We start from the raw sequence: 12,088 nt of genomic DNA, 5'->3' as shown, positions 1-12,088 counted from the left end.
TCTCTCCTGCTTTCCTTCTTGTCATCCTTCCTCTTCATTGGCCGGCCAAGGAAAGCGACCTGCCTCCTGCAACAAATGGCCTTCAGCATCATCTTCTCAGTTGCTGTCTCTTCTCTTTTGGCCAAAACAATCACTGTGGTGCTGGCCTTCCTGGCCACAAAGCCAGGGAACAGAGTGAGGGGGTGTCTCGGGAAGAGTTTGGCCAACTCCATTGTCCTTTCCTGTTCCGGTGTCCAAGTTGTCATCTGCACCATCTGGCTGGGAATCGCTCCCCCATTCCCAGATTCTGACATGCACTCCCAATCTGGACAGATCACCCTACAATGCAACGAAGGTTCTGTCACCATGTTCTATAGTGCTCTTGGCTACATGGGCTTCCTGGCTGCCATCTGCTTCACGGTGGCTTTCCTAGCCAGGAAGCTGCCTGGGGCCTTCAATGAAGCCAAGCTGATCACCTTCAGCATGCTGGTCTTCTGCAGCGTTTGGATGTCCTTTGTACCCACCTACCTGAGCACCAAGGGGAAATACATGGTGGCCGTGCAGGTCTTCTCCATCTTGGCCTCCAGTGCTGGGCTGCTGGGCTGCATCTTTCTCCCCAAGTGCTACATTATTATTTTGAGACCAGATCTGAATGCAAAGGAGCATCTCATGATGAAAGCAAAAGGATAAATTGGATTATATATTTTTTCCATTGGATAAAATGGAACCAATTACCTAGGGAGGTAGTGGGCTCTCCCACACTGGAGGCATTCAAGATGAGGCTGGACAGCCATCTGTTGGGGATGCTCTGACTTGGGTTCCTGCATGGAGCAGAGGGTTGGACTTGATGGTCTTGTAGGCCCCTTCCAACTCTACTATTCTATGATGCTATGATTATTGCCTCTGGTACTGTTGAAGAGCGATGGGCCTAGGACTGAGACAAACATTCTAATAAAAACAGAATACTTTTTGCGGAGAGCTGCATGTGTGACTAAAAAGTGGGGAGGTCTCAGGGTTAGACTGCCCATCCCATGGAGCTGGGTGGGGAGGTCTACTCTGTGCAACTGGGAATGTGGTCCCTGTGGAGAGAAAGAGGGCAAGAGGGATCCAGGGTAGCTCAAGAGCTCAGGGTGGAATGGAGGGAGGTGGGAAAGTGATGCTGCAGACCCCAGAACCCCTCAGCCCAGCCCCTTTCCTCATTGGCTTGCCAGTCCAAGGAAAGTGGTGGGTCCAGAGTCAGGATGCTTTCCAAGGGGCTCTGACAAAGCCCAGAGCAGGACCCTCCCCCTACAATGGTTGAGACTAACAGGGTGACAACTCCCCCCCCCACCCCGCCCTGATCCCCCTCTCCAGAGCCTGTAAGGACCCCCCATCCCCCCTTTCTCTTCCACCTTCGTTTTCTGCACAAAAAGGACCTTCTCGAAAGGGACAAGCCAGGGGCCCTCCTGCCTGGAGACTGATGACGCTGCTGAACAACGCATTCTCATTGGTGCCTCTGCTGGCCCAGGCACTCCCAGGACTCTAGAAGTTAAGGGAAATACTACTGTCCCTCCCCCCCGTCTCACCCCCCCCCTAAATAGACCCCACATTTTCTCTGGTGGGGCTGGACAGAGGTGGTTCGCTCTCCCAGTCCATGTAGGTCAGCAGCTGTGGGGGCTGCTTTGGTTCTTCTAGTGGTGCTTCCGATGGGGCCATCCTGGGGGCTCCTCTACATTAAAGAAAAACTGGGAGCCCTGCAGAGCATTTTACTTCCCTTTCCACGAGGTGCTGATGATTGTCTCATTAGACATAACCCAACATCCTTTCTCAGCAGCCCCCATATCATTGGATGAAAAACAGTGTCATCTAGGGGCTGAAGGACAGCAGTACACCCCATGGTTTATTCAAAGACTATTTAAAAGAGGTTTAAATTGTGCCACCTTATGCCAAGGATAGCGCCGGAGGGGCCCTGGATGCTGATGGCATCATGTAATGGACCCGCAAACTTCCGTGAGTGGCCAGTACACAAATGCCTTGTGTAGACATGGCCCTGGTCACTGGAACTGGAGGAAGGAAGAAGCCAATGGGGGGAACGAGAGGGGCTGGAAGAGGAGCCCCTCCATTTTGCCGCTCACCATCCCAGTGGGGTTGCCAACAAGTCTTCCCTGAGGCTGGTGGGGGGGGGAGAACCTGAGACCCCCCACAGACCCCCAAAGGCAAAAGATATTTTTCTCCCTCTCACTTATTACTAGAATCCAATGGGGTCACCCCATGAAGCTGATGGGTGGGAGATTCCGGACAGATAAAGGCAGGACTCTTTGACACAGCACAGAGTTGAACTATGGAATTGGCTACCACAGGATGTAGTGATGGCCACTAATTTGGATGGCCTTTAAAGGGGTTAGACAAACTCCTGGAGGAGAAGGCTATCAGTGGCTACTAGTCTTGATGGCTCTGTGCTACCTCCAGAAATCAGAGGCAATGAGCCTATGTACACCAGTCGCTGGGGAAGATGGGCGGGAGGGTGCTCTTGCACTTGGTCGTGATTATGAGTTTCCCGGGGCAGCTGATCCGGCACTGTGTGAAGAGAATGCTGGGCTAGAGGGACCATGGTCTGATCCAGCAGGGCTGTTCTTATGTTAAAGTGATTCTGCAGTTCCCAGAACTCCCCAGAGCCCCCTCCTCTGCTCCCTTTCCCCTGCCCTCATTTCCTTGCCAGTCTAAGAGAAGTAGTGGGTCTTTCCACATTGGTATGACAAACCCCAGACCCTTGTCCCGCCCACCCCCATGGATGAGACTAACATTCTCCCCTGTCCAGCCCAGAACTCCCTTTCTGGAGCCTGTAAGCAGGGCTGGGTCAAGACATTTTGCTGCCTGAGGCGAACCAGAAAATTGTGCCCCCCCCCGGCCTGTGCTCTGTGTGCCCCCGCATCCCAATTCACACACTATCACGTCCTACTCCAATATCGGGTCCAAATTCCAGCTTCCCTGTGAAGCTCACGGGGTCACCTTGGCCCAGTCACAGCATCCCAGCCTGACCTACCTCACAGGATCATTGTGAGGATAAAAATGGGGTGGGGGAAGGATCTTGTACACCACCTTCAGCTCCTGGAGAAAAGGTGGAATAATAAATCAGCTACAGGTAAGAGTAGTTATAGTTGGAAAAGCATGATTTTTAAAATGTGCTATAAATAGTTCAGAACAAGCCACCCTAATGTGCAAAATGACCATCTGTGCATTGTGTGGGTGTTCACAACGTGCACGCATGACCAAAGATAAGATGCACCAAACGACTGTAAATGGCCCTGTTGGCATTTCTCAGTTGGGTGGATATAAATCTAAGGAATAAATTATTCAACTGAAACACCTGGTTTTGATATTAAATTTACAGAGACCTTGGGAAGGCAGCTAAGGCTGCAGTCCAATGAGCACTTACCAGGGAGAAAGCCCAGTTGGCAACTGAACAGGGTGGGACTGACTTCTGAGTGAACATGCATAGGATTATGTGAGAAATCCCCCAGACTGGCACAAACTGACTCTTACAAGGGTCGTTAATGCTTCAGTAGCTGAACAAGACATGGTCTTGCTTCTCGTTGGCACCACCCATCTGCCTCCATCTTTTTCATGATCACCAAGGTGTTAAAGAAACTTTGCTATACAATTCCTCCACCCCCCACCCCCTGTATTGTAAAGCATGAAAAGGCCCCAACCCTAAACACCCTTGCTGAGGGAGCTGATGTGTTGCTGTGGCCCTGTTCTCCTTTCCTGCCCTGGAATTGTGGGAGTGGGATAAGGGGGTCTTCTTGCTGCCTCTGGCTGCTGGTGCAGGACTTTAGTTGGGAGTTCAAAACCGGCCACCCAACATGCAAAATGACCATCAGTGCATTGTATGGTTTCTTGTGCACCCCTGGACATACATGAACAAAGATAAGATGCACCAAATGACTGTAAATTGCCCTGGTGGCATTTGTCAGTTGGGTGGATATAAATCTAAATAATTAATTATTTAATTAACATACCTCTCTTTGAGATTAAATTTACAGAGACCATGGGAAGGCAGCTAAGGCTGGAATTACCTGTGAGGAAACCCAGTTGGCAATTGAACGTAGTGGGACTGACTTCTGAGTAAACATGGATAGGATTGTATGATCAATCCTAAAACCTGGCACAAACCAACTCTTACCATTGCTATTAATGCTTCAGTAGCTGAACATGGCATCATCTTGCCTCTCCTTTGCACCACCCAGATGCTGCCATCTTTTTCATGATCATCAAGAAGTGAAAGAAACTTTACTATAAATTTTTTTCCTCCACCATCCCCGCACTCTAAAGCACGAAAAGGCCCCAATCCTAAACACATTTGCTGAAAGAAGCTGGTGTGTTGCTGTGGCCCTGTTCTCCTTTCCTGCCCTGGGATTGTGGGAGCGGGACCGGAGGGGGTCCTAGCTGGCTCTGGCTGCTGGTGTGGCAGAACGGTTGGGAGAAGCACCAAGACGGAGTTAAGGGTGATGCAGTCGTGATAGCCCCCTTTCCCTTCACCTCAGTTAAGAGAATGTAAATCGGCTTTTATGAATTTTTGAATAAGATGTTCACATCAATGAGGTCATAGTTCCAAGAGGAGGACAAAGGTCAGGCCATTCACATCTCTACACCCTTATTTCCTAAAGGCACATTATACCCAAATGGTGTGAGGAAAAATACAATATCATCATCACCATTATCATCACAACAACATGAAATTAGGTCTACTCAAACTGGCAGTGGGAGGGATGTCTCTCTCCACAGGTTTAATATCTTTCTTTCTTTCTTTCTTTCTTTCTTTCTTTCTTATTGCATTTCTATATACCGCCCAACAGCGGAAGCTCTGTGGGCAGTTCACAGCCACGAGTTACAGGGGTGAGATCATGGACTGCAAGGGCAGACTCACGCTCAGGGCGAACTGCCAGGTTCCGCAGACCTTTGCCTCTTAAGACTCCCTGGGGGCAGAAGTCGGAGCTGCCCATCGAAGCCAATGGAGATGGAACCCAGGCTTTGGCACAGCTGTGACTGGGCAGTGGCATGTCTTCCGCCCTCCCCAGGGAAAAGGGAGCAGCACAGACAGGGCCTCCTGCTCTTTCCAACTCAGGCCTTGTTTTCTGTACAAAATATGGGTTTTCTGACTTGGGATCATCTATGGTTGATCTTGGGTTGGCTGCTTTAGTCCCCCTTGTGTCTCTGGGAATTCCTTGAGTTCCCCCTCCCCCAGCTGTTGGTGGTTAAGGGGGCAACAGGGGTCTCTTCAGCCATTGCAGCAGGGCTCCAGTCCCCACCCCAAAGGTCTGTCTGTTCCCTCCTGGCCAGACTCTTGTGTTGCAGAGGCCTTTGGGGGAAGAACAGACGTTCCCAACTGTGGCTGTCCAGATGAGTTGGGCTTCAGCTCCCGTCAGCCCCAGCCAGCATTCCCAATGGTCAGTGTCATGAAGTACCCCCAAATTCTTCTGATCTGGGAAGATGTGGCCTGTATCTTGATGGGGACTAGGGTTTTTTGGTCTTGGCAGAAAAGCAGGTCCCATAGGATATTGAGGCCTTGCACAACCCAAGAGGAGATGCAGAATTCTTGCAGAAACTTTCTGGCCAGCCACTGTGCTCTGATTGCCTTAATTCCTCTGTGTTAACACTTGCAAATTTCAGATCTTGCCTCAGGACAGCAACTACAGAAGCCCCACCATGAAAATATTTTATGCTGATATCTAATCTTCTTGTTTAAGCCAAAAAGAAAGTAAAGAATTCAATGCCTTTTAAAGCTGTAAGACCCTGAACACCCAATATTGCATAAGCAAGCATGCCTTGGTCACCTTTGTTTAAGACCATCACCAAAATCCCCCTGGCTAGCTTGCTCACCTGGACCTGTGAAAGCCAGAAATATGTGCCCATCAACTATCATATTTTCCTCACATCAGGAAAGAAAGCGAATTCCATTGTCTGCTTTCTTCCCTTAATGTCCGACACCTAAAAATCCATTTTCCAACATCCAAGAGTGATCTTGAAAGGAAGACTTGTTTTGTTTTATTCTGATTATTACATCCTGAGAGAAAAAGGATAAAGCAACCCAAATTCATAGAACACGCAAAAAGGGAGAGAAGGAAAGAGGTCTCCTTCCATCCTTTCTGCTCAGAAGAATAATCTCCCCTTTCCTCCTGTTTCTCCCCTTCTTTCCCAAGAAGGAACTCAACAGAGCTTCCCATCACCTCATAAGTGAGCAAATAAGGACAGGTAAATCTTTGCATCATCTTCTATTCTCCTTCTCCCCTTTCCTCCCTTTTCCTAATATTCCACCCAATACCAAACTAGAAAACTCCTAGGCTTTAGCTGTTCCTCCATTCACTTTCTCCCCAAACCCCCGCCTTTGCTCACCCCTCCTCCAAACTTTTACAACTCCCTAAAAGAGTCGGTTTCTCCCCCATTCAAATAATCCCCAGCTGAAAGTTCCTTCTCCCCCCACTTTCTCCCTCCATGATCAGCTACACCCCCCCACACACAATTTTCTATGCAACCCAGTGTACTTCACTATTGACTTTATATGTTTATCTTTAACCATCTGAATGTTAGTATAATTCTGATTCCCCAAATGTATGTATGTTGTTGTTCAGTCGTTCAGTCGTGTCCGACTCTTCGTGACCCCATGGACCATAGCACGCCAGGCCTTCCTGTCCTGCGCTCTCTCCCGGAGCGTGCTCAAGTCCATATTCATTGCATCGGTGATGCTATCTAGCCATCTCATCCTCTGCCGTCCCCTTCTCCTTTTGCCTTCAGTCTTTCCCAGCATCAGGGTCTTTTCCAGACATTTTTCTCTTCGCATTAGGTGGCCAAAATATTTGAGCTTCAGCTTCAGTATCTGTCCTTCCAATGAGCACTCAGGGTTGATTTCCTTTAGGATGGACTGATTTGACCTCCTTGCAGTCCAGGGGACTCGTAAGAGTCTTCTCCAGCACCACAGTTCAAAAGCATCAATTCTTCGGCGCTCAGCCTTCCTTATAGTCCAGCTCTCACAGCCATACATTACTACTGGGAAAACCATAGCTTCGATTATGCGGACCTTTGTCGGCAAGGTGATGTCTCTGCTTCTCACTATGTTGTCCAGGTTTGCCATAGCTTTCCTCCCAAGGAGCAAGCGTCTTTTAATTTCATGGCTACAGTCACCATCTGCGGTGATCTTGGAGCCCAAGAAAGTAAAATCTGTCACTGCTTCCATTTCTTCCCCTTCTATATGCCAGGAAGTGATGGGGCCAAATGCCATGATCTTAGTTTTTTTAATGTTGAGTTCCAAACCAGCTTTTGCACTCTCCTCTTTCACCCTCAACAAGAGGCTCTTGAGATCCTCTTCGCTTTCTGCCATTAGGGTGGTTTTGTCTGCATATCGGAGGTTGTTGATAATTCTCCGAGCAATCTTAATTCTGACCTGTGATTCATCCAACCCGGCATTTCTCATGATGTACTCTGCATATAAGTTGAATAAGCAGGGTGACAATATGCAGCCTTGTCGTACTTCTTTTCCAATTTTGAACCACTCGGTTGTTCCATGTCTGGTTCTTACTGTTGCTTCTTGACCCTCATACAGGTTTCTCAGGAGACAGGTAAGGTGGTCTGGTACTCCCATCACTTTAAGAATTTGCCAGAGTTTGTTGTGATCCACACAATCCAAGGCTTTAGCGTAGTCAATGAAGCAGAAATAGACCTTTTTCTGCAATTCTCTTGCTTTCTCCATGATCCAGCGAAAGTTGGCGATTTGATCTCTAGTACCTCTGCCTCTTCGAAACCCGGCTTGTACTGCCGGTAGTTCTCGGTTCACATACTGCTGAAGCCTAGCTTGTAGGATTTGGAGCATCACCTTGCTGGCATGTGAAATGAGCGCAATTGTGCGGTAGTTTGAACACTCTTTGGCGTTGCCCTTCTTTGGAATTGGAATGTAAACTGACCTTTTCCAATCTTGTGGCCACTGCTGAGTGTTCCAAATTTGTTGGCATATTGGATGCAGCACTTTAACAGCATCATCTTTTAGGATTTTAAATAGCTCAGCTGGAATACTGTCATCTCCACTAGCTTTCTTGTTACTAATGCTTCCTAAGGCCCACTTGACTTCACTCTCGAGGCTGTCCAGCTCAAGTTCAGTGACCGCACTATCATGGCTATCAGGGACATTCAGATCTTTCCTGTATAGTTCTTCTGTGTATTCTTGCCACCTCTTCTTAATCTCATCTGCTTCTGTTAGGTCCCTGCCTTCTTTTTCCTTTATCATGCCTGTCTTTGCACAAAACGTTCCCTTGAGATCTCCAGTTTTCTTGAAGCGATCTCTAGTCTTTCCCATTCTGTTGTTTTCCTCGATTTCTTGGCATTGTTCATTTAAGAAGGCCTTCTTGTCTTTCCTTCCTATTCTCTGGAACTCTGAATTCAGTTGGATAGATCTTCCCCTTTCTCCCTTGCTTTTTGCTTCCCTTCTTTCCTCAGCTACTTGTCAAGCCTCATCAGATAGCCACTTGGCTTTCTTGCATTTCGTTCTCTTTGGGATGGATTTCGTTGCTGCCTCCTGAACAATGTTACGGACCTCCATCCATAATTCCTCAGGCACTCTGTCTATCAGGTCTAATCCCTGAAATCTATTCCTCACCTCCACTGTATATTCATAAGGGATATGATTTAGGTCATACCTGAATGGTTTAGTGGTTTTCCCTACGTTCTTCAATTTAAGCCAAAATTTTGCAACAAGAAGCTCATGATCTGAGCCCCAGTCAGCTCCAGGTCTTGTTTTGACTGACTGTATAGAGCTTCTCCATCTTTGGCTGCAAAGGACATAATCAATCTGAAATAGATATTGTCCATCTGGTGATGTCCATGTGTAGAGTCGTCTCTTGTGCTGTTGGAAAAGTGTGTTTGCTATGATCAGCGTGTTCTCTTGGCAAAACTCTATTAGCTTTTGTCCTGCTTCATTTTGTACACCAAGGCCATGCCTGCCTGTTATCCCGGTGATTTCTTGACTTCCTACTTTAGCATTCCAATCCCCTATGATGAAGAGGACATCTTTTTTTGGTGTTAGTTCTAGAAGGTGTTGTAGGTCTTCATAGAACCGATCAACCTCAGCTTCTTCGGCCTCAGTGGTTGGGGCATAGACTTGAATTACTGTGATGTTGAATGGTTTGCCTTGGATTCGTACTGAGATCATTCTATCATTTTTAAGATTATACCCCAGTACTGCTTTTCCCACCCTTTTGTTGACTATGAGTTTAACTCCATTTCTTCTAACGGATTGTTGCCCACAGTAGTAGATATGATAGTCACCTGAATTAAATTCGCCCATGCCTGTCCATTTCAGTTCGCTGATTCCCAAGATGTCGATGTTCAATCTAGGGATGGCAGAGAATTTCTCCCCAAATCTCTGGGAATGCCAACGCATTCGGCCCCCCGAAAGTGGCGGTGAAATTCTCCGCCCCCCCCCCCCCGCGATGGGACTTACCTTTGGTGAATGTCCCTCCCGGCGGCGGGTCCCGACGGCGTTTTGGCGGCGTTTCGGCAGGGGTTGGGGCGGGGGCGGCCGCTGGTCTTCTGACCGGCTGCCGCCACCGCCATTACAAAATACAGTAAAAAAACAAACCCCGTGATAGGCTACGTAACGATTAACGTAGCCTATCACGGCTAGATTTCCAAAGTCAGTCGTGATAGGCTATGTTAATCGTTACGTAGCCTATCACGGGTGAATTTGAAAAAAATAAAATAAAAGCGCGTACGCAAATGGTGGCGCCCCATGGGCGCCGCCATTTGCATTCCTTATTTGCTCCCGGTAGTCTACGTAAAGACTTACGTAGACCACGGCGAAAATAAGGGCAATGCAAATAGCTTAAATATTTACGTAGACTACCCGGGACCAAATAAGGAACACTTATGCTTATGCGCTTCCCCCCCCCCCAAAGTCACCCGTGATAGGCTACATAACGATTAACGTAGCCTATCATGGCTGACTTTGGAAATCTGTTAATTGTTATGTAGCCTATCACGGGTCCCCCCCGCACTTTGTCTTTTGCGGCCGGGGAGACGGGGCACTTCTCCCCGGCCTGAATTTCGGCCAGGTGAGGCGGGGCGCCTCCCCCCCGGCCTGAACTTCAGGGGGAGAAGCAAGGCTGCGGGACCAGGTAAGTCCCTTTCGTACATCCCTAATTCAATCTTTCTATCTCATGTTTGACCACCTCCAGCTTACTTTGATTCATTGATCTGACATTCCAGGTTCCTAAACAAGATTGTTCTTTACAGCATCGGACTTTCTTTTCACCACCAGACACATCCACAGCTGAGTGTCCTTTCGGCTTTGGCCCAGCCGCTTCACTCTTTCTGGCGCTACTTGGAAATTCCCTCTGCTCTTCCCCAGTAGTATATTGGACACCTTCTGACCTGAGGGGCTCATCTTCTGGCGTCATCTCTTTTAGCCTTGTGATACGGGCCATGGGGTTTTCTTGGCAAGAATCCTGGAGTGGGTTGCCATTTCCTTCTCGAGTGGACCACATTTTGTCAGAACTCTCTGCCATGACCTGTCCATCTTGGATGGCACTGCACGGCATAGCTTATGGCTTCACTGAGTTACGCAAGCCCCTTCGCCACAACAAGGCAGTGATCCATGAAGGGGAAATGTATGTATAGCTCTAATTAATAAAATAAATAATTTATTTATTTATTTATTTCATTTCCATACCGCCCAATAGCCAAAACTCTCTGGGCGGTTCACAAAAATTAAATCCAAGCAACACACAATAAAACAATTTAAAATATACAGAACATTAAAACCACAATATAATAATACAACCACAATAAAACCTAGCAGCAGTGCAGGAGTTTAAAATACAGATTTAACACTACAGAATTCTTAATACAGAATTCCACTGATGTGTGATTTTAATTCATTTTAAATTCTTCTTTAATAAATCAAAGAATTGCTTTCAAAGACCTTGTTGTGGTCTCTGACTCCCTCAGCTTTTAGGGGTATCGGGTTTTCCTAAGCACCGAGAGTTCAACGTAAAAAGATCCCTCTGGTATGTGTTTAGTTTATATGTATGTGGAGGTCCGTAACATTGTTCAGGAGGCAGCAACGAAATCCATCCCAAAGAAAAAGAAATGCAAGAAAGCAAAGTGGCTGTCTGATGAGGCTTTACAAGTAGCTGAGGAAAGAAGGGAAGCAAAAAGCAAGGGAGAAAGGGGAAGATATACCCAACTGAATGCAGAGTTCCAGAGAATGGCAAGGAGAGACAAGAAGGCCTTCTTAAATGAACAATGCAAAGAAATCGAGGAAAACTACAGAATGGGAAAGACTAGAGATCTCTTCAAGAAAATCGGAGATCTCAAGGGAACGTTTTGTGCAAAGACGGGCATGATAAAGGACAAAGAAGGCAGGGACCTAACAGAAGCAGATGAGATTCAGAAGAGGTGGCAAGAATACACAGTAGAACTATACAGGAAAGATCTGAATGTCCCTGATAGCCATGATAGTGCGCTCACTGAACTTGAGCCGAACATCCTCGAGAGTGAAGTCAAGTGGGCCTTAGGAAGCATTAGTAACAACAAAGCTAGCGGAGATGACAGTCTTCCAGCTGACCTATTTAAAAGCCTAAAAGATGATGCTGTTAAAGTGCTGCATTCAATATGCCAACAAATCTGGAACACTCAACAGTGGCCACAAGACTGGAAAAGGTCAGTTTACATTCCAATTCCAAAGAAGGGCAACGCCAAAGAGTGTTCAGACTACCACACAATTGCGCTCATTTCACATGCCAGCAAGGTGATGCTCAAAATCCTACAAGCTAGGCTTCAGCAGTATGCGAACCGAGAACTACCGGCAGTACAAGCCGGGTTTCGAAGAGGCAGAGGAACTAGAGATCAAATCGCCAACATTCGCTGCATCATGGAGAAAGCAAGAGAATTCCAGAAAAACGTCTATTTCTGCTTCATTGACTATGCTAAAGCCTTGGATTGTGTGGATCACAACAAACTCTGGCAAATTCTTAAAGTGATGGGAGTACCAGACCACCTTACCTGTCTCCTGAGAAACCTGTACAAGGGTCAAGAAGCAACAGTAAGAACCAGACATGGAACAACCGATTGGTTCAAAATTGGG

The sequence above is a fragment of the Heloderma suspectum genome, chromosome 2 (assembly GCF_057233095.1).
Source record: "Heloderma suspectum isolate Gila_16-S chromosome 2, 16-S_ref, whole genome shotgun sequence".
Lineage (NCBI taxonomy): Eukaryota > Metazoa > Chordata > Lepidosauria > Squamata > Helodermatidae > Heloderma > Heloderma suspectum.
This window is presented reverse-complemented; position numbering follows the sequence as displayed.